General features: G+C 43.0%; 1 long non-coding RNA gene across 1 annotated transcript; it reads left to right on the forward strand.

The window, feature by feature from the left end:
• The first annotated feature begins 1,466 nt into the window (after positions 1–1,466).
• Positions 1,467–17,541, forward strand: LOC143651215 (uncharacterized). The gene is made up of 3 exons (XR_013159915.1): positions 1,467–1,666; positions 13,862–14,198; positions 17,220–17,541. It is a non-coding gene; the product is annotated as an uncharacterized LOC143651215 (long non-coding RNA).
• Positions 17,542–23,750: the final 6,209 nt, after the last annotated feature.

The following is a 23,750-nucleotide window of genomic DNA, read 5'->3' on the forward strand; positions in this document are numbered from 1 at the left end:
ATTGCCCTGGGAGGAGAGAGAAATGAGTAACTTATTCTTTGTGGAAGTGGGGAGAGATGAGGCAGGGCAATTAGAAACAACCTGAGCAAGGGTAAAGGGGGAAGGGTGACAGGTGTGGTCTAATAAAACACTTGCCCTGGGTTTATTCTGTGCCAGGTGCTGTTCTAGACGTTTTCTATCCTGGGATTTATTTAGGCCTCACAACAGCCCTGTGAGGTTAGTACGATCATTCTTCCTATCTTGCCGATGAGGAAACTGAGGCGTAGAGACGTCACATCGCTTGCTCAGAGCCACACCCCTCCTGAGTGGCAGCATTGGGGGTTGAAACCAGGCAGGGGGCCTCTCAGTCCATGCTGGGGAGCTCTGTGCTAACCTGCCTGGTCAGAGAGCACGTGCGGTGTGTAGAGGTAGGTAGGCGTGCTGTGGTCAGACTCAGAAGGGCCTTTAATGCATGTGCTTTATCCTACTAATGATGGAAGCTTTTTTTTTTAAGTGCAATTTTCTTGAGATAAATTCATACACCATACAGCCATACGACGTATAAAATCAGAGCCATTATAACCAGACATGATTAGACAGATCTTTGCTTTAGAAGGTAGCACAGGGGTTGGATGAATGATGATTGGGAGGACGGGAGAGATTCAGAAAGAAAAAGATCGATAGGAGGCTGTTGGAACCCTCTAAGGGAGGATCCAGGACAGTGGCAATGAGAACAGGGAGCGGTTATCTCCGTTTGCTCACCTGGGATATGTGAGCGCTGGATGACAAATACCTGATGTGGGGGCCACCACCCAAAGCAGAAGCGATAATGATCGCAGCACTTTTTCTTGCCAAAGTCAGATGCTACCTCAAAATCGTTCTCAGCCAGTGCTCCAGGCAGCCACTACCAATCAGTCAGAGTCAGTGCATAAGATGCAACCGATTAGTCATCCCTCACTGGGATAGCTATTTCATAGGTGAACTTCTCAGGACTCAGTGGCAGATAGAATTCATGAATGAGGGAGAAGGAGTGGTCACAGAGAACTTGGAAGCTTCCAACTTGGAAGCCTGAATGGAAAGCGATGCTATAACTGATTGGGATGGAGAACAGAGAAAGAGCGACTGGGAAGGGAAATCATGAGTTTGGTTTTGCACATCCTCAGATCTGAGGTCCAGTGGGGCGATCCAAGAGTGAAGGTTAAGAATGAAATGTGGCTCTGAGCTCAGGACAGACCCAACCTAGAGCTATGGTAAGGGAGAGTTGCTGAAGCCTTGGAAATGAACATCATCTCCCAGAAAGGGTAGGGACAGAAGAGGACTGAGGATGAGCCCCGGGGAGCACCAGCCCTAAGTAGTGTGAGGAGAAGGAAGAGCATGCCTTATCGCCAGGGAGACAATAAGAGACTGCCTTATCGCCAGTTTCCAGGTGGGGCTGGTTGGGGGTGTTAAATACCTCACAGAGGTCAAGAGCAAGAGTGGGTGGAGCCTGGAAAGAGGCTTTGGTAATGGGGAGCCCTTTGTTACCAATCTCGAGAGAGCATTTTCAACAGTGTGGAGTGGGTGGAAACCAACTTAAGTGGTTTGGTGGTTGAAAAGAAGATGAGGAATAGAGAACCATTCTTTCCAGAAGTTTGGAGGCAGAATTGAGAAGATCCAGGGCATGTTGCTGGATGGAAGGAAGAATCAGGTGAACAGAATGAGGTGGAAATTGGGGGGTGGGGGTGCAGCTATTCTTTAATGGTTCAAAGTTTCCAAGGAGGCTGGGAGAGATGAATTTAGAACCAGGAGGACCTCTTGGAAAGAATAGGCTCTTATCACAGAGTGTAATTTTACACGTATTGGTGTGACTCTTAGCACCAGTCTGGGTGCCATCTTTTTTTTGGTCACTCTTTTACCCCCAACGCTGATGCCTAACACAATTCCTGACACTGGTTGAATAAGTGAATAAATGGCATAACAACCTCTCTTTTCTTAGACAAAAAGAACTTACGTTATATGGGCCAATGTTCTTCATAATAGGGAATGGAGAAAGTCATTTTCAGCTGGTTGATGGAGAGGATGAGGGAGGGAGTGGGCCTGGGCGAAGGAACCAATAGTGTAGCCATGATCTGAGTCGCCAAAATTCACATAAAAGCTACACCAGACTTTTCACAGGCAAAGAAAGTGAAGGCAACAGTCATTATTTCTTTTTGAAATGCAAAATAGAAGTCCATGTGACCAAGGGTTCCCAAAGCTCCATCGTTAATGAAACCCTTGGTACTTCCTTTATAATTTTCTCTTTTCTTGAGGTAAGCACAGAGTAACCAGCTCCATTTTCTAGCATTTCTTGGTGGGAAGAAGCTGTCTAAGATGAATATGTTTAGAGGTGGATTACTTTTTCAAATAAAAGTGAGGTCAGGTCTGCGACAAAAGGGTTCCTTCCACATGTGTCTTTTCTTTCCCCTAGGTATAAAGGTGTCTTTTAATGTTTTCCCTTCGCCGTAGCTGGTGAGGAAACAAAATTACATGACTGTTAGCCAAAGAACACAACAGCGGGAGCTCCATCATGATGCATCTTTATAATTAAGATGAGGTTGATATGGGGAAAATGTGCTCCTTTAGCAATATGAAATATTCCATGTTATTTCTTCTGAAGCTCTCAAATGCTTCTTCGGAAGGGTAGGCAATTTTGCAAGTCGATAGTTTCTAGGTGACTGAGTTCTTTAGATAGCTCTCTCTAAGTGCGTCACAGCCTAGTTCTCACAACCTCACAATATTTCAAATGTCAGTGAACTGTGGGACAGGAATCAGATTTACCACCCCAGGATGCAGAACAGGCTTTGGGGGCTAGATTTGCCATTTCCAGAAAGATGGAACCCCTGCTTCTCTGTTCTTCCTGGAGGTTGCAAGGATTAAGTGCAACCTCCTTAACTCTCACATGACAGAATTAAGGTTCTTAAATGAAAAATCTAGGTAAGGAAAACCCAGCAGGGTTTTTTTGACTTAGAGAGGTCAGATGGCATTGTACAAAGTCACCCCCACCCTACCCCCAGTTTGGTTATCCCCAAAGCTGTACAAGAAGTGGGCTCCAAAATCGCAGAGTGGATGTATTCATGTTTGCTTTGTTTTTAATTTTTTTATTGCGGTAATAACATTTCCCAGATAACATTTCCCAGTTTAAGCACTTTCAAGTGTACAATTTAGTGCTGTTAATTACATTTGCAATGTTGTGCCACCCTGACCACTGTCCATTACCAAAACTTCTTCCTCGTTCCAAACAGAAACACTGCACCCATTAAGCATTAGCTTCCCAGTCTCCGCGCCCCTTATGTTAATGTTTTGGGTTCGGTTGTTTTGCTGTTTTTTAAATGAGGGTGCTGGCAGTTCCTCATACTATCGCAGTTGAAATCAAATCATGTGCTTTTATGTTTGGACATCAGGCACCTCCTACTCCTGACTCTGTGACTTTGGAGGCGTTTATTATGTAAAAAAAAAAAAAAAAAAAAAAAAGCAGAAGTGTCTCCCCAGGAATCCCTTCTTTTCCTGTTGCTACAGGTGAGCGTATGCAAGCATCTCTAAATAGGGCGTTCTTGCAATTTTAGTGCACGTGGGGAAATCATAGCTAGAACTCAAGCCACATGACATGGTTTATTGGCTGAGTTGGCAGTGGAAGCTTTCACCACCCAGGAGACCTGCTTCAGACAGGGATGGAGTCTTCACATCTGGGTGTGAGCCCCTTGAGGCGGATCAAAGCTCCAGGCTTGATGTGAAGTCAAAGGAAGCCTCTGTAGTTGAATAGTTGAATGGAAGCAGTGGATGGTCTGGATTAGTCAAAGCCATAAAGAGCTGTAGTTCCGGTTTTCCATGTACCGGAGGTCTGCAGGGTGGCCATGGGTGGAAAGGGGGGACAAGAGATCCAGGCCCCACATTTATGAAGACCCTCAAATCTGGACTTTTGCACTATCTGCGATTGAGCTTATAAATTCAGACACAGAGCTATTCTTACAGGAGGGAAAGAAGACAATCTTTCAGCCTATGATTTCAATTAGAAAGTCACAAGCATTAAAGTATATAACAATTTTTAAAAATCTGGTTAGCCTATGTGATGATATTAAGAATTACTGATTGTACATGTAGAATGGAATGATTTCTAAATGTTTTGTTAATTTTTTTTTAATTAATAAAAAAAAAAATCTGGTTAGCCATTTCTGTATGTTTTCAATACACTCAGAACCTCAAAAATGGAATTGGCCTGCCTTCCCTCTGCTTCCCTATTAGCAGAGGGGCTTCTGTTGAGTGTGGACTGAATAACTATGACCCATAGGATTCTGAATAATCCATGCTTATGGAGAGTTTACCAAGGGATACAGCTCTTATACCCTTTTCCTGACAGTCAACTGTCCCCTGCAGGTGGTGACCACAGGCATCTTCTCCTACAGTTGCCCAAAGCTCCAGCACAGGATGCCCCATGTCTGCTCCCCAAGCTGGCCTACCCATCGATTGAGCCCCTCGGGGCCTTGGAAGGTGGGGTGGAGACCAAGGCCTGCTGTGGCCTCCAAGGACATTGCTGAGCATTTGGAAAAGAGCGCACAAAAAGAGAAGTCATAATACTGCTGAAACCAGTCTCGTGACAATTTATAGTTAATGTTTCACCGCAGAGCTGAGCTCTCCACTGCTTCTCAAGGTTTTTAGGATGAAAGGTGGCAGTCATGCTCATCTCTCTCATTGGCAGTTCACGTGGCCACTCATTGCTGAAGCTGCACCTCCAGCCCTTCATCAAGAAAGGCCATTAGGTTAATGAATTCAGAGCATCAATATAATCAGTCACAGAGCTTCAGTATTTAGAATCACAGGCTCTTTTCTAAAGGACAGTGCAATGGTGACTCAGTGACAAGAATTCTGGCCCGCCGAGCCGGAGACCTGGGTTCAATTCCCGGAGCCTGCCCTTGCCAAAAAAAAAAAAAAATTTAAACAGTGTAAGGGCCAGGATGCCAAGAATCACCAGTGAAGACAGATGAACAGGCAGCGATATCTGTAGGGTGATAAGAGTGATAATTCAACCAATATTCATCAGGGCTTACTCTGTACAAGCATTGTGCTAAGTCCCAGGAGGAGAGAACATTTACTTCTGATTCTCAGAGACCTTCGAGGAAGTTTGGTATCATTCAGAGCTCAGGTTTTGGAATCAGAAAGACATTGGCCTGAAAGCACTTGGCAGAGATCTTGTCACATATAGAACCTGAGCAAAGGGCATTTCCCATTCTTTTCCTCCAGCAGCTTTGTTCTCATCAACCCTCCCAGGGACTGGACGCCTATTTCCAAATCCTATGGTTCCCTGCCTTGTATTGCCAGAGCAGGCAGAAGCCAGGTACCTTCTTGGCCCTCTGCTAAGTCTGCCCAGTATACCTCAAAACTATGCTCCTCCTTTTCTCCAAGATGCCCAAGTGCAGCCAAAGGTGAATCTCCGAGGTCCTACCTGCTGCACTTCTAGGGGACCATCCCTGGTCTGGTCAGTCCCAATACTGTTCACCTCCAGGCTGGGTCAGTTTTACTACTGAAATAACCTCCGGAGTCCCCAGGTCCGGGCAACCACTCTTTTCAAACCTCACCTCTGAGCATGTCATATCTGTTCAGAAACTATTGATGTCTTCCCATGGCCTCTAAATTAAAATGAAATCCCAACCTGTGGTTCTCAGTTGGGCATATGACTTGGCTCCACCCTACCTCTCTGTTGCATCTCTTTCTGGTCACCTGCATATACTATACCAAGGCCCCAGCCTTGGTGGACTAATTATATTCTTTGAGAATGCTCTGATCTTTCCTTCTTGTGTACTTTGCTCTTGCTGGACCTTGATGGGATTTTTTTTTTTTTTACTTTTTATTGTAGTAGCAAATATACAACTCAACAACCTTGATGGGATGTTAACATAGGGAGACAGTGTGACAAAGGAAGATGGCTAAAGGGAACAACCTGAACAGAGACACAGACATGGGAAGGATTGGAGACCAGAGAGGAAATATATTTGGTTACTGGGTGCTTAGCATGTACAATCCGAGAATCATAGTACTTATAGGGGAAGGAAGCTAAATGAGCCATCTGGTCTACTTATGGCCTTCAAGCTGGGGAAGCGTTTTCATTCCCATTCTATATATTAAACCACTAAGGCCCTTAAAGGTTAAATGGCATAAATAAAGGTAGGGAGAAAAATTGTTAGATAAACTGCGGCCATCTTATGGAAGGTCTTGAATGACAGCTTAAATAGCTGGTGCTATAGTCGGTTGACTGTGGGGGCAATTGAAGGCTTTTCCTAGAGTTGTGACAAGCAGAGCAATACTTTGAGGAAGTATTTTCAAACTTGTGAGGTTTGACCCATTAGTGGATCACAAGTTCAATTTAGTGGGCTGTGACCAACATTTTCTAAAATAAACTAGAAGAGACTCGAATTTTAAAAAATCAGGGTGGCCGGGCAAGCCATGGTGGCTCAGCAGGCAGAGTTCTCGCCTGCCATGCCGGAGACCTGGGTTCGATTCCCAGTGCCTGCCCATGTAAAAAAAAGAAAAAAATCAGGGTGGCAGTGTTTGTGACTTTTGGGTGTGTAAAGGCTTACAAAGCAAATGTAGTTCTTACTGGGTGTCCTGGCCAAAAAGTTTGAAAGCCCCAGCTTTAGGAAGCTTAACCAGGTGGCAGATCATAGGTTGAATAAGGGGCACAGTGGAACCTGAAGGCTGGGACTGTAGTTAGGAGGCTCCTCTCATAACCCAGATAGGCACAAAGAAGTCTGGTAAGAAGGAGAAGCTGTGGGAAGAGGAAAGAGGAGGTGAACATTAGGGATTCCATGGGAGTTAGAGCCTCAAGACATGGGCACTTGTTGGATACGGGGGCTCATGAGGAGGGAAGAATCACTCAGGAATGACTAAGAGTTATGCTTGTGTTCCTGGAAAAATGCTGGTGCTCACTACCAAGGGTAGAGTTTTAGAAGGGGCTAGCTTGAAGACCAGCACAAAAGACTGACAGAGGGACACACAACCATTGTTGTGGACCAGGCAGAATTTCAGCAGAAAACAGAATTCACACAGATGGTTCCAAAGAAGAGAACTGAAGGCAATGAGGACTTCCATCTGTGGGCAAAAATTTTTTTTTAATTAAATTTTTAATGTTTTAAAAAATATAACAACAAACACAAACATTCTTAACTTATGATCATTCTGTTCTACATATATAATCAGTAATTCACAATATCATCACATAGTTGCATATACATCATCATGATCATTTCTTAGAACATTTGCATCAATTCAGAAAAAGAAATAAGAAGACAACAGAAAAAAATTCATACATACCATACCCCTTACTCCTCCCTTTCATTGATCACTAGCATTTCAATCTAAGTTTATTTTAACATTTGTTCCCCCTATTATTTATTTTTATTCCATATGTTTTACTCATCTGTTGACAAGGTAGATAAAAGGAGCATAAGACACAAAGTCTTCACAATCACACAATCACATTGTGAAAGCTATATCATTATACAATCATCTTCAAGAAACATGGCTACTGGAACACAGCTCTACCCTTTCGGGCAGTTCCCTCCAGCCTCTCCATTACATCTTGAATAACAAGGGAATATCTATTTAATGCATAAGAATAACCTCTAGGATAACCTCTCGACTCTGTTTGGAGTCTCTCAGCCATTGACACTTTATTTTGTCTCATTTCTCTCTTCCCCCTTTTGGTCGAGAAGGTTTTCTCAATCCCTTGATGCTGAGTCTCAGCTCATTCTAGGATTTCTGTCCTACGTTGCTAGGAAGGTCCACATCCCTGGGAGTCATGTCCCACGTAGACAGGGAGAGGGCAGTGAGTTTGCTTGTTGTGTTGGCTGGAGAGAGAGGTCTGTGGGCAATCTTAAGGGATCCAACATGGGATGATGAGAACTCCAGAGATTAACTAAGGTAGCAAGCTCTTCTTCTCAGACTCCTCTTGACCCCAGGATTCCAGGGCACCATTTCTCAACTTCTCTTCTACTCTCCTATCCCTTTCAAGCACACAACTGCTGCTTGGTTTTTCACCATCATTACTTCTTCTGCTACAATAATTTGTACCTTCACCATCATTACAGACGAACATTTATTGAACCCTTATTCTATACCAAGGGCTTTGCATGCCTCATCTCACTTAACCACATTTACCTCGTGAATTAGACTTATCATCATTCCAACTTTACAGATGAAAAAAAATTTTGGAAAGTCAGGGAGGTTTAAAGACTTGGCCAAGTTCATGTAGTAAGTGGCAAAGTTGGAAATATGAAGCCAAGAGATCTGATTTCTCAGTCGTTCTTAATCCCTGCAATGTACTGCTAATTACAGAGAAATAGAGGCCAGCAAAGATAGGAAATGCCTGGACAGTTAACCCAAGCAGCAAAAGTTAAAGCAAGTCATTGGTGATGTCTCACTTTTTTGAGAAGTGAGACTGGACCTTTTCTGATCTTAGAAATCTTCCTAATTTCTTCTTGGAAGTTCTAGTGGGAGTTCTCTGGTCTAGGTTTTATCCGGAAGATCATTCTCCAACTCACCTACACCTACAGAGTTGGATGCTCGCGTCATGATCGTCAAGTTTAGCCAGGGGTGGAACTGGGTTGCCCTAGTTGCATGATAGTGGGTTGTGAACTTCTTTCACATCCTCCTCCCAGTTTTCCTCTGGTTGGGGCTCTCAGTGATCCCTTCTACTCGGCAACTGCTTTAATCTAATCCAGATTGAGATCCCAAAGAATTGCTCTCTTGAGTTTCAGGCCCTTGCACGGATTCCAAAGCTGTCTCTTTGGCTTCCTGTCTTCTCTGTGGCTCCTGACCATGGAAGTTCATGTCCTTAGTCAAGGTGCCTGAGTTGTGTTAACCTGACCAAATGTTAAGGTTGGTTCTAAACTAAGTCCAACTTCAGAGAGTCCAAGCAATGCTCTGAAGCTTGTTTTTCCAGCCAATGGGAAGCCCCAACCGGGAGCTGTCTGATTTCTACTCAGACCTCCTCCGACAGTCCACAGCTGACCCGATTTGGCATCTCAGATTATCCCCCTGTGGACCTCTCACTGGTCCCTCTTCCCAGTTGGAGGGGTCAGACTTCCCACCCAACTCGTGCTCTGAGCCCAGCGGAGGGTTAAGCAAGCTGTTTCAGTCAGTGCCTGGAGTCCGGCGCCAAGCTGCTGTCTGATGACTCATTTCTCTGAGGCCTTTGCCTTCCTCCCCTGCTTTATTGTCAGGAAATGACTTTTGAGAGCGTGGTCTCGCTTTGCTTTAAAAAAAAAAATGCTTTTCACCTACAGGAGATAAGAACCATCGGTCCCAGTGCTGTTGAGAATACACAACAGACACACATACAAACACACACATATGCACACACGTAGCTTTTTAAAACCAGGCTTCCTAGGAAGGAGGAATGTAGTGCTTCTCCTGGTGAAGGTGGTGAAATGTTCAACTGCTTTGCCCCTATCGCTCCAGCAAATGGAGATTGTTCTCTAGATCGGACAGGAAAAGGATGAAGGCAGTTAAGGAGAATGTAAGCATAAGTCACATGATAAGAAAAAAAAATCCAACTAATTTAAGGGCCATCAATTATCTGCCCAATGCCTTAGGGCACTGGTTTCAAACCTTTTTAATAGTATAACTCTTTTCAGATAAAATTTATACCAAGCTTACTATAAAAAAAATTAAAGAAATAATTTAAGTACACATTCTAAGTTAAAACTTAACACTTACTTTTTATAAAGTCAATCCAAAGGAAAAATTAAACTGTTGTGACAAACACTAAAACTTGAAATAATTCATTTAGGTACAACCGTTGCAATCTTAAATCAAGTTCAGTATCTACTTTACTTCCATATGTTGTTTTACTTGCAAAAGGGAAACGAATATTTTAAACAGCTTCTCTTGTCATCTGTCTACTCTTCAAATGGATCCTGATTCAAAAAGGAATACCAGAATATCTTATTTCCAAATTCAGTCATTAAATCAAAAATCTCTTGTCTTAAATATAAAAGTCAGACATGAAGCACCCCAAAGTTTTCTCAAACAGCAGCGCCACGTGGCAGGTTATGCATTTGCTTGTCGATGCATATCAGAGGCTTGCCAAGAGTATGGACCAAGCAGATGCCTCCAGAGCCTTGGATGGCATTTGACTAAGTGCAGCGTTCTTGGGAACAATTTTCGAGAGTGAGAAATAAAAGTCCAGTGCAGACCCATAACTTTACTAATTAATGGCAAATTGATCAGCATTTCAAACATAGGCACAGAAATGGCCAAAGAGCATAACTATCTATGGTGACAGAAGTCAAAATAGTGATGGTGGTAGAGGTGGCTACTGGAAAAGGGCACAAAGGAGTTCTAGAAGGCTAGAAATGACCCATATCTTGATAGTGTATATATCACAGAGTTTGTGTGTGTGTGTGAGAGAGAAAATTCATGAGCTGGACACTTAAGTCTTGTGCATTTTGTTGAAGAAAGAGAGAAGGAAAAATAGGGAAAGAGAGAAAGAGATAAGGGGAAAGAGAGAGAAAGGGAAAGAGAGAAAGAAAAGACAACACAAACTTTATCCCAAGATTGCTCAAAACCAGTCACCACAAGGTTTTTTGTTTTGTTTGTATGCTGTATGGCAGGGCCCCATTTCATTCTTTTTCCATGTGAGTATCCCATTATTGCAGCACCATTTGTTGAATTTTTGTTTGTCTGTTTATTTTTGCTTGTTTGCTCATTTGTTTTTGGGGGGGAAGTGCATGGACCTGGAATCAAACCTGGGTCTCCCACACAGCAGGTGAAAATTCTACCACTGAACTACCCTTGCAGCCCCCAGCACAAGTTTTTGAGATTTTTTTTTTTTTTTTTTTTGCATGGGCAGGCACCAGGAATCGAACCTAGGTCCCCGGCACAGCAGGCAAGTATTTTGCCACTGAGCCACCATGGCACCCGCCCCCCAGCTCAAGTTTTTGTACCAGTGTTTTCCAAAGTGTTACAGTTTGGTAGCTAATACATCTGTGTGTTTGTGTTTTTATTATAATCAGAAAAATAGTTGAAAATATTTAGAAAATGAAATCCAAGAATTTTAAAATATAAAAATCAAGTTAAATATCTTTAAAAGATGAAACACAAACTGCTAGTGGCCTTGCAATCACTCGGCAATCTTTGAAAAATCATGGAAAAACGAAGAGGTGTTAGGTGACCAGAGATTTGAATGTCAAACCAGTGGAAAAGACAAGGGCAGTATGCGAGGTCCAGCAGAAAGCAAGGACTTGAGTAGGCACCATCCTGGGTTCGAACCTTAAATCTGTCAGTTACCTAAGGCCCCGCAGCTAGTACCTTAAGAAATAGGCAGCCTCAGTTGTCCCATCTGCAAAATGTAAAATGCCATCTGCCTCAGAGTTGGGGGATTAAGTGAAAATATAGCTGAAATGTCCAGCACAGCTAGCAGGTACCAAACAAATATTCATTCCCTCCTGCATCCCATAACCCAGTAAAATATACTGCATTAGAGAATCTGATCACCTTCAGTTAGGGATGCCTTTTGATTCGTTTTTTTCCAGAGGCGAAAGATGAACCTGCACTCAGCAGGCAAGAATACTTGCCTGCCATGCCAAAGGACCCGGGTTCGATTCCCAGTGCCTGCCCATGTAGAAAAAAAAAAAAAAAATATATATATATATATATATGTATGAACCTGCATTGCACCATCCATAATCACAGCTGGCTCTCTTTGCTGTCGAGGACACATTTGCACGATGGTACCTGTAATATTCAATGCCAGTGGAGGTGCTGGTCATAGCACTTTACAGATACATGGCCAGAATGTGGGTGGAGCTGAGCAGCCATTTCATGTCCTGGTTCACGTCTGCAGGAGCGGAACATAAATTTGCCAATGGCTAGAAGGAACTTCTCTTGCTGCCTTCCTGGGTTTCCCCTTTCTCTTTTTTTCCGTCTCTCCTTTTCCCCACTCTGTCTCTGCCCGGCTCAGCTTAGCAAGCAGGAAAAAAATAACCACAGGTTATCCTAGGCATTGGGCAAAAGAGGGAAAAGCATTTCCCTACACTTTGAACACAGTTTCCCGTAGCTAATTAAATGCCAGGTTCTGGCGGTGCCAGCAGTGCAGGAGGGCGTGGCCAGCGCCCCTGGGTGCAAGCCTCCGCGTTCTGCGCTTCTGTGTGGCTTCTCACGTATCGGATGCATTGACTCATAAGAACCAGCATTTATTCTGGTCTCAGGGCCAGGTATCCCCCTGTGGAACATTGCCTGAAGGAAATGGTCTTGAGCTAGGAGGAAAACGGGCTAGGCTACCTACACTTGTCTGTGCTAATCTTCAGGTTGCAGGAAGCATGCCTCCCAGGGATATACCGACCCTTAAAAACTTGTTCTTGTCCTCGGATTGCAGAGGTCTGAACCAATGAGGCCCTGAAAACAGATCTCAGTTTCAAAGCACTCCTCTCTGCCTGGGAGCTCGGGACAGGAAGGGCTCCTCTCTGCTTTGATAACTTCTGTCCAGCGAGGAGTTGGAGATTGAGAGTTAGGTTTACAGCCAAAGAAACCAGAGGCTCCTAAGAGACATGCTGGCCCCCCCTGTGAGAGGTCCCATTGCTTTCCCCTGATCTTTATCCTTTTTCATAATTCAAGTTTCAAGCCTCCCTTTCCACCCCTCTGCTGGGGCGCTCAGAACCCAGAAGGGATCTGCCTTTCCAGGGGCCTCTTCCCGTGCTGTCGGCCAAGCACTAAGCTGGCCTGTGCATACAGTTCTGCCTCTCCCGGGGCTTTGGAACTGTGGCTGGGGCCCACCTTTGGCTTCGCTCACGCAGAGGTGGTGAAGGCCTCTGGGAACTGGCCTTTGAAAAGTTTTGATGAAATCCAACCTAGATTTTTCTGTGCCTCTGCTCTGTTTGCTTGTTCTGTGACAAGAATGTGACCCAACGGCTTCCACACCCAGATGACTCAGCTCGAGCTTTAATGGGTGGATGTTTCCCAGGCCTTCCTGCCGCAGCGCCCCGCCTCAGCTGAAATGTCTGCAGGTGTACCCCAAGTCCCTCGGGGCGCAGTGCTGCCTGCAGGCCGGAAGCGGAAAAGGAAAGGCGATTTCTTGTGGGGTCCACTCTCCCTCAGCTTCAACCACTCGGCCCTCCCCGGGCACAGCCGAGGAGTTGTGAGTTAGAGACTAGGAAGAACTTACCATGCAGAATCAACTTGGAAGGGAGCTGGCAGAGCAGCTTCCTGTTACTTGAGAAAAAGACGGTTGAGATCCACATAGGAGAGGCATGAAGAAGTCTGTCTTATTTTTAGTTCATTGGTCTCCAATAAAACCTCAATATATATATATATATATATATATATATATATATATATATATTCTATAATAAAAATCTGACTTTATTAAAACTTGGAGACAAAATGTAGGAAATCATGTGATTAGCAATTTAGGATTCTCAGAGAACTGGGCAAAAGAGAGATGGCAGAGAAAAAGAGATCACTGAGCTCTAGAGAGAGGCCAAAGGCCCACAGAAGATGTATTAATGAATTATGTTTAAATGTATGCTTCACCATGGAAAGGAATTGTTTAGGGAAAATGCATGCCTTAATTACTACACATGTAGTGAGTACTACTCGTTTGTAATAAGTACTACGTAGTAAGTGCTTATGCAGTACTTGTGTTTAGGGAAAGTGTATGCCTTAATTAGAAACCTTAACTGATTTTTGTCCTTAGTCACAGTGCCAGACTTTAAAAGTTCAGGTCTTCTTGCAAAAATGCAAACATATTGCTATTTATTGATGGACTGTAACAAAAGCAAAAGACTTGAACAATAATTACTTGTGTGAAAAAAGATTAAATCTGCACACAAATCACACATGTACCAATGATCCTTCTCTGTTGCATGTTATACAGTGAATCATCTGACAAGAAACAGCTGTTAGGCATCTCTGCATGGAAGACAGGACGAGCTCTGCCAGGAACTGCTCCCCAGTTCGTGGTCTAGTCGCTGCCAAAATTTGCTCTTACTTAAAACAAACGCCAGCCAGATAGACCTGCCCTGCAGAGCGGCTACCGGGGCCCTGCTGCAGCCCCTGGACTGGCCATCCTCTGAGCTGGCTCTGGCCCCAGCAGGAAGCACACAGTGAATTCCTTCTCCTAAGGTGGACATAACCTCAAGCCCGAGGACTGCCTGGCTCCTGATCCACTCCCTGTCTTTGGCTGTCTGGAGGCTTCCTGACAGCATCCATAGGTTGGCTTGTTTTATTTTGTTTTAGAAGGGGAGGAGCAGGGATCCTTCTATTTTTTATATAATATTGATTTTACAGAAAAGAATGCACACATAGTACAAGAAACTCCTGAAACCCTTTATCCGTCTTCACCAGTTATTTGTATCTCTGCTTTATTTGCTTTACTACTCTTTCTATATATGTTTATGTCTATCTATTTATCTATCTGTCTGTCTGTCTCTATGTAGATAAATAGATATACAAATTGTCCCCCTGATCCGTTTGAGAGTCAACTGGAAACATTGTGCCCCTTTAACCCTAAATGCTCCATTGTGCATTTTCCAAGAACAAAAGACATTCTCTTACATAAGCACAGTACAATAAGCACACTCAGGAAATGTAGCATTATTACAACGCTACTTTCTAGTTCATTAATTGTCCCAACAGTGTCTTTCTATTTTTTTCCCCCTGGTCCACAATCAAATCCAAAATCATGCCCAGAAATTAGTTGTCAGATCTCTTTATTCTCCTTGAATGTGGAACAATTTCTCAGCCTTTCCTTGTGTTTTTTGACCCTGACATTTTAAAAGAGTACAGGTCAGTTATTTTGTAGAATGTCTCTCAGTGTGGGTTTGTCTCATGTTTTGCCATGATTGGACTCAGGTTATGCTTTTGTGGCAGGGATATCAGAGAATTGAGCGTGTGCCCTAATCAGAGGCACATGATATTGAATATCAGTTTATCCCAGGACAGTGGTTAAGTTTGATGACTTGATTAAAACAGTAGTTGACACTATAAAGCTAATATTTATTCCTTTGTAATTAATAAGTTGTTCGGGGAGCATACTTTGCAACTCCATGATTATAACTTATCAAGTTTTTACTTGTCAACTTAAGCAGCTATTGATGACTTTCTACCTCCATCATTCCTTCAATATTTATTAGTTGGTATTCTGTAATAAAAATACACCCTGCTCCATAAGTTATTTATTTTTTTAATCAGTATGGACTTTTGGGTTCTTATTTTATTCAGTGGGTTATAATCCATTAGCAACTTTGATTTTGTGCTCAAATTGTCCAGATTTGGTCAGTGGGAGTCCCTTCAAGTTGGCTCTGTGTCCCTTTAACATGTCCCCATAAATCTGAATATTTCCTTACCTTTGGCACAGTAAGATGTTCCAGGCTCATCATCTACTTTCTTTGCCCAGCACTGGAATCAGCCATTCTTTAAGGAATCATAGTTTCCATGAGTGGGGAATGGTGTTTAGAAACCAATAGCTGCGTACTAAGTATGTTTATTCTACTGGTCTGCCATTGCTTCTGTGCACTCTCAGTAGAGCTCGGTAAAATTTATCATATATATATATTTATAATACATATCATATATATGATATATCTAATACACATATTAGAAAACATGAGTTCATATTAATAATACCAATTCTAATCCAACAACACACCTTCCATTAGCAGCTGGAAATATGGCTTACATTAGCTTTAACATATAGCTTATTTGCTTAAGCCTAGAATACCCAAAATGTAGTTTCAGAATTGATCATATTAGCAATTTAATAAACAGTTACTGGCTCTGTCTTTATTTTTTTTATTAATTAAAAAAATTAACAACAAACAAACAAAACAATAAGATATCATTCCATTCTACATATATAATCAGTAATTCTTAATATCATCACATAGTTGCATATTCATCATTTCTTAGAACATTTGCATCAATTTAGAAAAAGAAATAAAAAGACAACAGAAAAAGAAATAAAACGGTAATAGAGAAAAAAAAGTTATACATACCATACCCCTTACCCCTCGCTTTCATTTACCACTAACATTCAAACTAAATTTATTTTAACATTTATTCCCCCTATTATTTATTTTTATTCCATATGTTCTACTCCTTTGTTGACAAGGTAGATAAAAGGAGCATCAGACACAAGGTTTTCACAATCACACAGTCACATTGTGACAGCTGTATCATTATACAATCATCTTCAAGAAACATGGCTACTGGAACACAGCTCTCCATTTTCAGGCAGTTCCCTCCAGCCTCTCCACTACATCTTGAACAACAAGGTGATATCTACTTAATGTGTAAGAATAACCTCCAGGATAACCTCTCGACTCTGTTTGTCTGTCTTTATCTTTTGTGTGCTTGGATTCCCCCCAACAAGGCTAAAGTCTTCTTGAGGGAAGTGCCTGTGTTGTGCAATTCTTTTTTAACTCCTGTGACAGCACTAGCTCTGTGTCACGTAACAAGAGGGGTCCGGTAGACACTTCTGCATTGAATTATTTCCTTAGTCACCTCAACGAGGTCTTATTTCCACTGTATCCCAGTACCCAGTGCAGTACCGAGCACAGAGCAAGCGCTCACACTGGTTGAATGAATGATACATCTAATTCCACTACTTGTCTGTGGCTGATCAAAGTAATTGAAAATCAAGGACTCCTTGCATATTAGAAGAGGTCAGCAATGAATGGGCAATGCCTAACAATCAAAGTGGATTAGCCTAACAGTGGAATTGCAGTCACCAGGGAGTTGGGGTGAGAAAGGCATTTGTGGGTAGGAGACTCTTAGGTAACCCAAGAATCATACTGTATCACATATATTACTGTGATCCTGAGATCCTCAGAGAGTTGGGCTGCAGGGATCATTATATACCTTTTGCCTTTCCTAAAAATTTTTTCTCTCCTTTTCAATTTCCATTTGCTTCCTTTGGCCCAACATCAAACCTGCTATCACCTTCTTCTACAGAGCACTGCAGTCTCCAAATATCGCTCACCAGGATCTCGTAGCGGGAAACTTTCTGCAGTTTATCTCCTCTCCCAAGACCATGGAGACAAACACCACGGCAAGTGGCCAAAGAGCTCTGTGGGGCTGGTTGCCTCCGTGACAGATCGAGTACATTCCAGGATTAGGTTCCTCTTCCGTAGCCTTTTTCATCTTCTCAGTTGCAGTGGTAGGCTGAGAAGACACCCATCCAAAAGAGATCTGTACCCTAATCCCTGTGACCTTTGTAAATGTAACCTTTGCAGGTGTGATTCAATGAAGGATTTTGAGATGAGGGGATTATCCTGGATTACCTGCTGCTAAAGGCTGTCACAGGTGTCTTTATGAGAGGCAGAAGAGATTACATAGACAGAAGTGGAGGAGGCAGTGTGAGCACAGAAGCCAAAAAGGAGTGATGTAGCCACAAGACAAAGAATGCTGGAAGCCACCCAGAGGTTGGAAGAACCAAGGAACACATTCTCCTCTAGAGTCCCTGGCAGGAACGTGGGATCCTGCTAACATCTTGATCTCAGTCCAGTGAAACTGGTTTCAGACTTTTGGCCCCTGGAATTATGAGGGAATAAACTTCTGCTGTTTTAATCATCCAGTTTGTGGTGATTTGTTACAGCAGCCACAGGAAACTAATTCAGTTGCCAGGTTGGGAAGATTCTGCCACCTTGTTGCCCACCCAGGCCAAGTCCTCACCACGTCTTACTCAGATTATTTCAATCATCTGCTTCCTAGTGAGTCTACCTGCTCCTGCTCGTGGAAAGCTATTAATTGTGATGAGGCCATGTGACCTGCAAGTCCCTGAGAGATACATGCAGGGCACAAAGCCAGGGAAACACACACCGTGTGGAAACCCATTTGGGTGAACCACCGGAGAATGGGAGGTGGTCCGGGAGCTCATGGTTCCTTTCAGTGGCTTCAATTAGAATCATCTGGAGAACTTCAAAAACTACCCGTACTCAGATCCCAACCTCTTAGCTCCTGACTTAATTATGAAGAACATGTTTATTTTTTCCTCTGATCAGAATTTTCATATATGCACAAAAGTAATTATGTACAAAAATTGTGTAAGTCCATTATTAGCACATTTTTTTATTACTATCCAATTCCATTGCAGGTTGAATGGTTGCAAATGTTGCTGGGAGTGAGCACACATATTTAAACCATTCATTCGCTATTTGTTGTACACTTTGTTTCTGATTTTTAGCTATTGTAAAAGGAAACACAATGGGAATAATCTTCTCATAAATTTTCCTTGTTTGAGGATTGTTTTTTGTACTTCATTAGGAGAAATTCCCACAAATTTTATTACTACATAAAACAGTATGAACATATTGCAGATTCTTGATATTATCAAATTGCTTTTCAAAGGGCCTGTTCTAGCGTGCTAGCTGCCAGAATGCAATATACCAGAAATGGAATGGGCTTTAAAAAGAGGAATTTAATAAATTGCAAGTTAACAGTTTTTTGGCCATGGAAATGTCCCAATGAAAGCAAGTCTATAGAAATGTCCAATCTAAGGCATCCAGGAAAAGATACCTTGATTTAAGAAGGAGGATGAAGTTCAGGGTTTCTGTCTCAAGTGGAAGGGCACATGGCAAGCACGGCGTCATCTACCAGCTTCCTCTACAGCTCCCCGGGAGGCGTTTTCCTTCTTCATCTCCAAAAGTTGCTGGTTGGTGGGCTCTCTGCTTCATCGTTTGCGGCATTCTCTGTTGTGGCTTTCTCGTGGCTCTGTCGGTCTTCTCTGCTCTCCCCGAATCTCTCCCATTCTCCAAAATGTTTCCTCTTTTATAGGATTCCAGGAAACTAATCAAGACCCACCCAAATGGATGAAGACACGTCTCCACCTAGTCCAGTTTAACAACCGCTCTTGATTGAGTCACATCTCCAGGGGGATGATCTAATTACAGTTTCAAACATACAGTGCTGAATAGGGATTAGAAGAAATGGCTGCCTTTACAAAATGGAATTAGAATTAAAACATGGCTTTTCTAGGGTACGTCATCCTTTCAAAGAGGCACAGGGCCCTTTATCAATTTACACTCATTCCAGAATGTATGAAATTTTCTATTTTATCCAGCCCTGAACATTTGCTGGCATAACAAAATATTTATTCTGTACTTCATTGTATATGTCTATGTTTCAGGGCTTATATGTTTCTAAAAGCTCCCTGGAAATGATGTCCTAAAGCATACAACAATATGGATGAACCTTGAGGACATAATGCTGAGTGAAATAAGCCAGACACAAAAGGCTAGATACTGTATGATTTCGCTTTTATGACTGTAGGAAAGGTAAACCCAGAGACTATATAATTCAGAATATAGGGGCCCTAGAGATACACAGAAGCTAGAGATGGGTGAACAGTTAGCTAATAAGGTTGAACTCAAATGTAAAGGAACGGATAGAAGTGAAGGTGGTTCACTAGTGGGTCTATAAGTAATATTACCATATGGAAAGTGAACATGATTGAAAAGGGTTCTATAGACTTACGTGTCCCACTGATTAACACTACAAATATAAATAAGTTCTTCCATGATCTACTTCAAAGGTATGAATCTTGTACAAAGAGTAAATAATATTGAGGTACAGGGGAAAACTGTCATTGCATGCTATGGACCAGTTTAACAGGAAAACATCAACAGTACTGCAGCAACACCAGCGGTAAATAATGGGGGAGTGGGACAAGAGTTAAGGGGATCTTTGGATTTTCTATTTGGAGAGGATATGCTTATCGATTATTTTTCTCTTGGGAGCAATGAAAATTGTCTAAAATTGAGAGTGTTGATGGTTATACTACTAAGTGAGGATGATGTGAGACATGGATTGATGACTTTGGACATTATATATGATGCCCAATGGATGGAGGTGGCTGAAGGATACACTAACTGAGAAGTAAAATAGCGAACTCTTGTGTACACCTATGATCGAATATTGTACCGCTACAGAAAGTAATGATGTTCTGAGGCATGCAATGATGTCTAGGAACCTGGAGGACATTATAGCATGTGAAATAGACAAGAAACAAAGGACCAAATATTCTATGGTTTCTGTATTAGTTAGGGTTCTCTAGAGAAACAGAATCAACAAGGAACACTTGCAAATATAAAATCTATAAAGGTGTCTCACATGACCGTGGGAATGCAGAGTCCAAAATCTGCAGGGCAGGCTGTGAAGCCAATGATTCCGATGGAGGGTCAGGATGAACTCCACGGAAGAGGCTGACCAGCTGAAACAGAAAAAGCCTGTCTCTTCTGAATCCTCCCTAAAAGGCTTCCAGTGATCAGATTAAGCATTACTCATTTCAGAAGACACTCCCCTTTGGCTGATTACAAATGGAATCAGCTGTGGATGTAGCTGACATGATCATGATTTAATTCTATGAAATGTCCTCATTGCAACAGACAGGCCATCATTTGCCCAACCAGACAAACAGCACCACCACTTGGTCAAGTTGACACATGAACCTGACCGTGACAGTCCACCCCTTGTCAACTTGGCAGCTATACATACCACCTTAAATCATACCTAATTTCTAAATAAAAAACAATAAAACCCACATTTTTTCTTTCATCTAGCAATACTCAACTGTCCTGCATATAACTGGAAACACATTAAATCTCTCCAGAATAGGGTGCAAATCCTTGGACAACATTCATTGTTAAACTTGATATCTTACAACTTAAATAGTATAACATGAACAAAACAGCATTACAGTCCTCGTTTCTGTAACTGATCACAATGTTGAAGTTCATATTTATCACTACCTTCTTCCACTACCCATTCCATGTTCCCTCTGCCCTCAGCAAGCACTTCAGCTGGCCGTGGTTCTTTGCCTGGTGGGGTGACCCAAACCTTCATTCCTGATGTTTCAGATCCATTGGTAGTCCTGCCTGGATTGGGTTGTTGCAGTTTTCCATTGATTTTAATCACAGGGCATGGTAGTACTAAAAGACGCCCTGGAAGATCTCCTATATTTCAAGAAAACTCTTCTTTACCTCCATTATGTAGTTGCAGTCCTACTTCTTCCTGATAGTCAGGGTCAGTTACCCCAGACAATAATGTAATCCCCTTCTTGGCTTGTTGATCCAGTGGCATAAGTAGCCCAAAGTGACCAGGTGGCAGTCTTAGATTCCAGTTCAATGGAATCATTGTTGTTTCTCCTAGTTGATGCGCTCCCTGTTTTGGAACTAAAACCTGGAGACCAGCAGAGCTCAGGGTCACAGAGACAGGAAGCAAAAATTTTCCTGGTGGATCAGTAGGGGTAATAGTGAGTGGTACCACTCCCATTTCCACCCCTTGGTTCCTGGACCCATGGATCCTTGCTATGGGAGAAACAGCACCATACAGCAGATGCTGACTCAGAGCATATACAGCTTCCTGGAAAACATTACCCTAGCCTTTCAAGGTATTGCCACCCAGTTGGCACCGTAATTGAGTTTTCAAAAGGCCATTCCACTGTTCTATCAATCCAGCTGCTTCTGGATAATGGGGAACATGGTAAGACCAGAGAATTCTGTGAGTATGTGCCCATTCCCACACTCTATTTGCTGTGAAGTGTGTTCGCTGATCAGGAGCAATGCTATGTGGAATACCATGACGATGGATAAGGCATTCTGTAAGCCCACAGATGGTAGTTTTGGCAGAAGCATTGCACGCAGGGAAATTAAAACCCATATCCAGAGTATGTGTCTATTCCAGTTAGAATAAATTGCTGCCCCTTCCATGAAGGGAGTGGTCTGATGTAATCAACCTGCCACCATGTAGCTGGCTGGTCACTTCGGGGAATGGTGCCATATTGGGGGCTGAGTGTAGGTCTCTGCTGCTGGCAGATTGGGCACTCAGCAGTGGCTGTAGCCAAATCAGCCTTGGTGAGTGAAAGTCCATGTTGCTGAGCCCATGCATAACCTCCATCCCTACCACCATGACCACTTTGTTCATGAGCCCATTGGGCAGTGACAGGAGTTGTTGGGGAAAGAGGCTGACTGGTATCCACAGAACGGGTCATCTTATCCACTTGATTATTAAAACTTTCCTCTGCTGAAGTCACCTTCTGGTGTGCATTCACATGGGGCACAAATATCTTCATGTTTTTAGCCCACTCAGAAAGGTCTATCCACATACTTCTTCCCCAGACCTCTTTGTCACCAATTTTCTAATTATGGTCTTTCCAAGTCCCTGACCATCCAGCCAAACCATTAGCAATAGCTTATGAGTCAGTATACAAATGCACCTCTGGCCAGTTCTCCTTCCAAGCAAAATGAACAACCAGGTGCACTGGTTGAAGTTCAGCCCACTGGGAGGATTTCCTGCCACCACTGTCCTTCAAGGACACCCCGGAAAGGGGTTGTAGTGCTGCAGCTGTCCACTTTTGGGTGCTACTTGCATATCGTGCTGAACCATGTAAACCAAGCCCAAGTTTTCTCTTCCTCAGTCAGTTCACTATAAGGAACTCCCCAAGAGGCCATAGCTCTGGTCTGGGAAAGAGAAGGTAATGTGGCAGGAGTGGAGACCATGGGCATTTGGGCCACTTCTTCATGTAACTTACTTGTGCCTTCAGGACCTGCTCTGGCCCTATCTCATATATACCATTTCCGTTTTACAATCGAGTGCTGCTGTGCACGCCCAACTTTATGGCTTGGTGGGTCAGACAACACCCAGCTCATGATAGACAACTCAGGTCCCATTGTAACTTGGTTGCCCATGGTTAAGCATTCAGTCTCTACTAAAGCCCAGTAGCAGGCCAAAAGCTGTTTCTCAAAAGGAGAGTAGTTATCTGCAGCAGATGGTGAGGCTTTGCTCCAAAATCCTAAGGGTCTGCATTGTGATTCTCCTATAGGGGCCTGCCATAGGTTCCAGACAGCATCTCTATTTGCCACTGACACTTCCAGCACCATTGGATCTGCCGGATCATATGGCCCAAGTGGCAGAGCAGCTTGCACAGCAGCCTGGACCTGTCACAGAGCCTCCTGTTGTTCAGGTCCCCACTCAAAATCAGCAGCTTTTCTGGTCACTCGATAAATGGGCCAGAGTAGCACACCCAAATGAGGAATATGTTGTTGCCAAAATCCAAAAAGACTAACTAGGCATTGTGCTTCTTTTTTGGTCGTAGGAGGGGCCAGATGCAGCAACTTATCCTTCACCTTAGAAGGGATATCTTGACATGTCCCACACCACTGGACACCTAGAAATTTCACTGAGGTGGAAGCCCATGTATTTTTTATTTATCTCCCATCCTCTGACATGTAAATGCCTCTGACATGTAAGTCTAGAGTACTTGGTACTTCTTGCTCACTAGGTCCAATCAACATGACATCATCAATATAATGGACCAGTGTGATGTCTTGTGGGAGGGAGAAACGATCAAATTCCCTGTGGACAAGATTATGACATAGGGCTGGGGAGTTGATATACCCCTGAGGTAAACTGTTCCTGGTGGTCCTTACTAGTAGCTATTGAGAAAAAAGCATTTGCCAGATCAATAGCTGGATACCAGGTACCAGGTGATGTACTGATTTGCTCAAGCAATGATACCACATCTGGAAAAGCAGCTGCAATTGGAGTTACCACCTGGTTGAGTTTACGATAATCCATTGTCATCTTCCAAGACCCAACTGTTTTCTGCACAGACCAAATAGGAGAATTGAGTGGGATGTGGTGGGAATCACCACCCCTGCATCCTTCAAGTCCTTAAGAGTGGCAGTAATCTCTGCAATCCCTCCAGGAATCTGATATTTTCTGATTTACTATTTTGCTCGGTAGGGGCAGTTCTAGTGGCTTCCACT

The sequence above is a fragment of the Tamandua tetradactyla genome, chromosome 12, assembly GCF_023851605.1.
Source record: "Tamandua tetradactyla isolate mTamTet1 chromosome 12, mTamTet1.pri, whole genome shotgun sequence".
Lineage (NCBI taxonomy): Eukaryota > Metazoa > Chordata > Mammalia > Pilosa > Myrmecophagidae > Tamandua > Tamandua tetradactyla.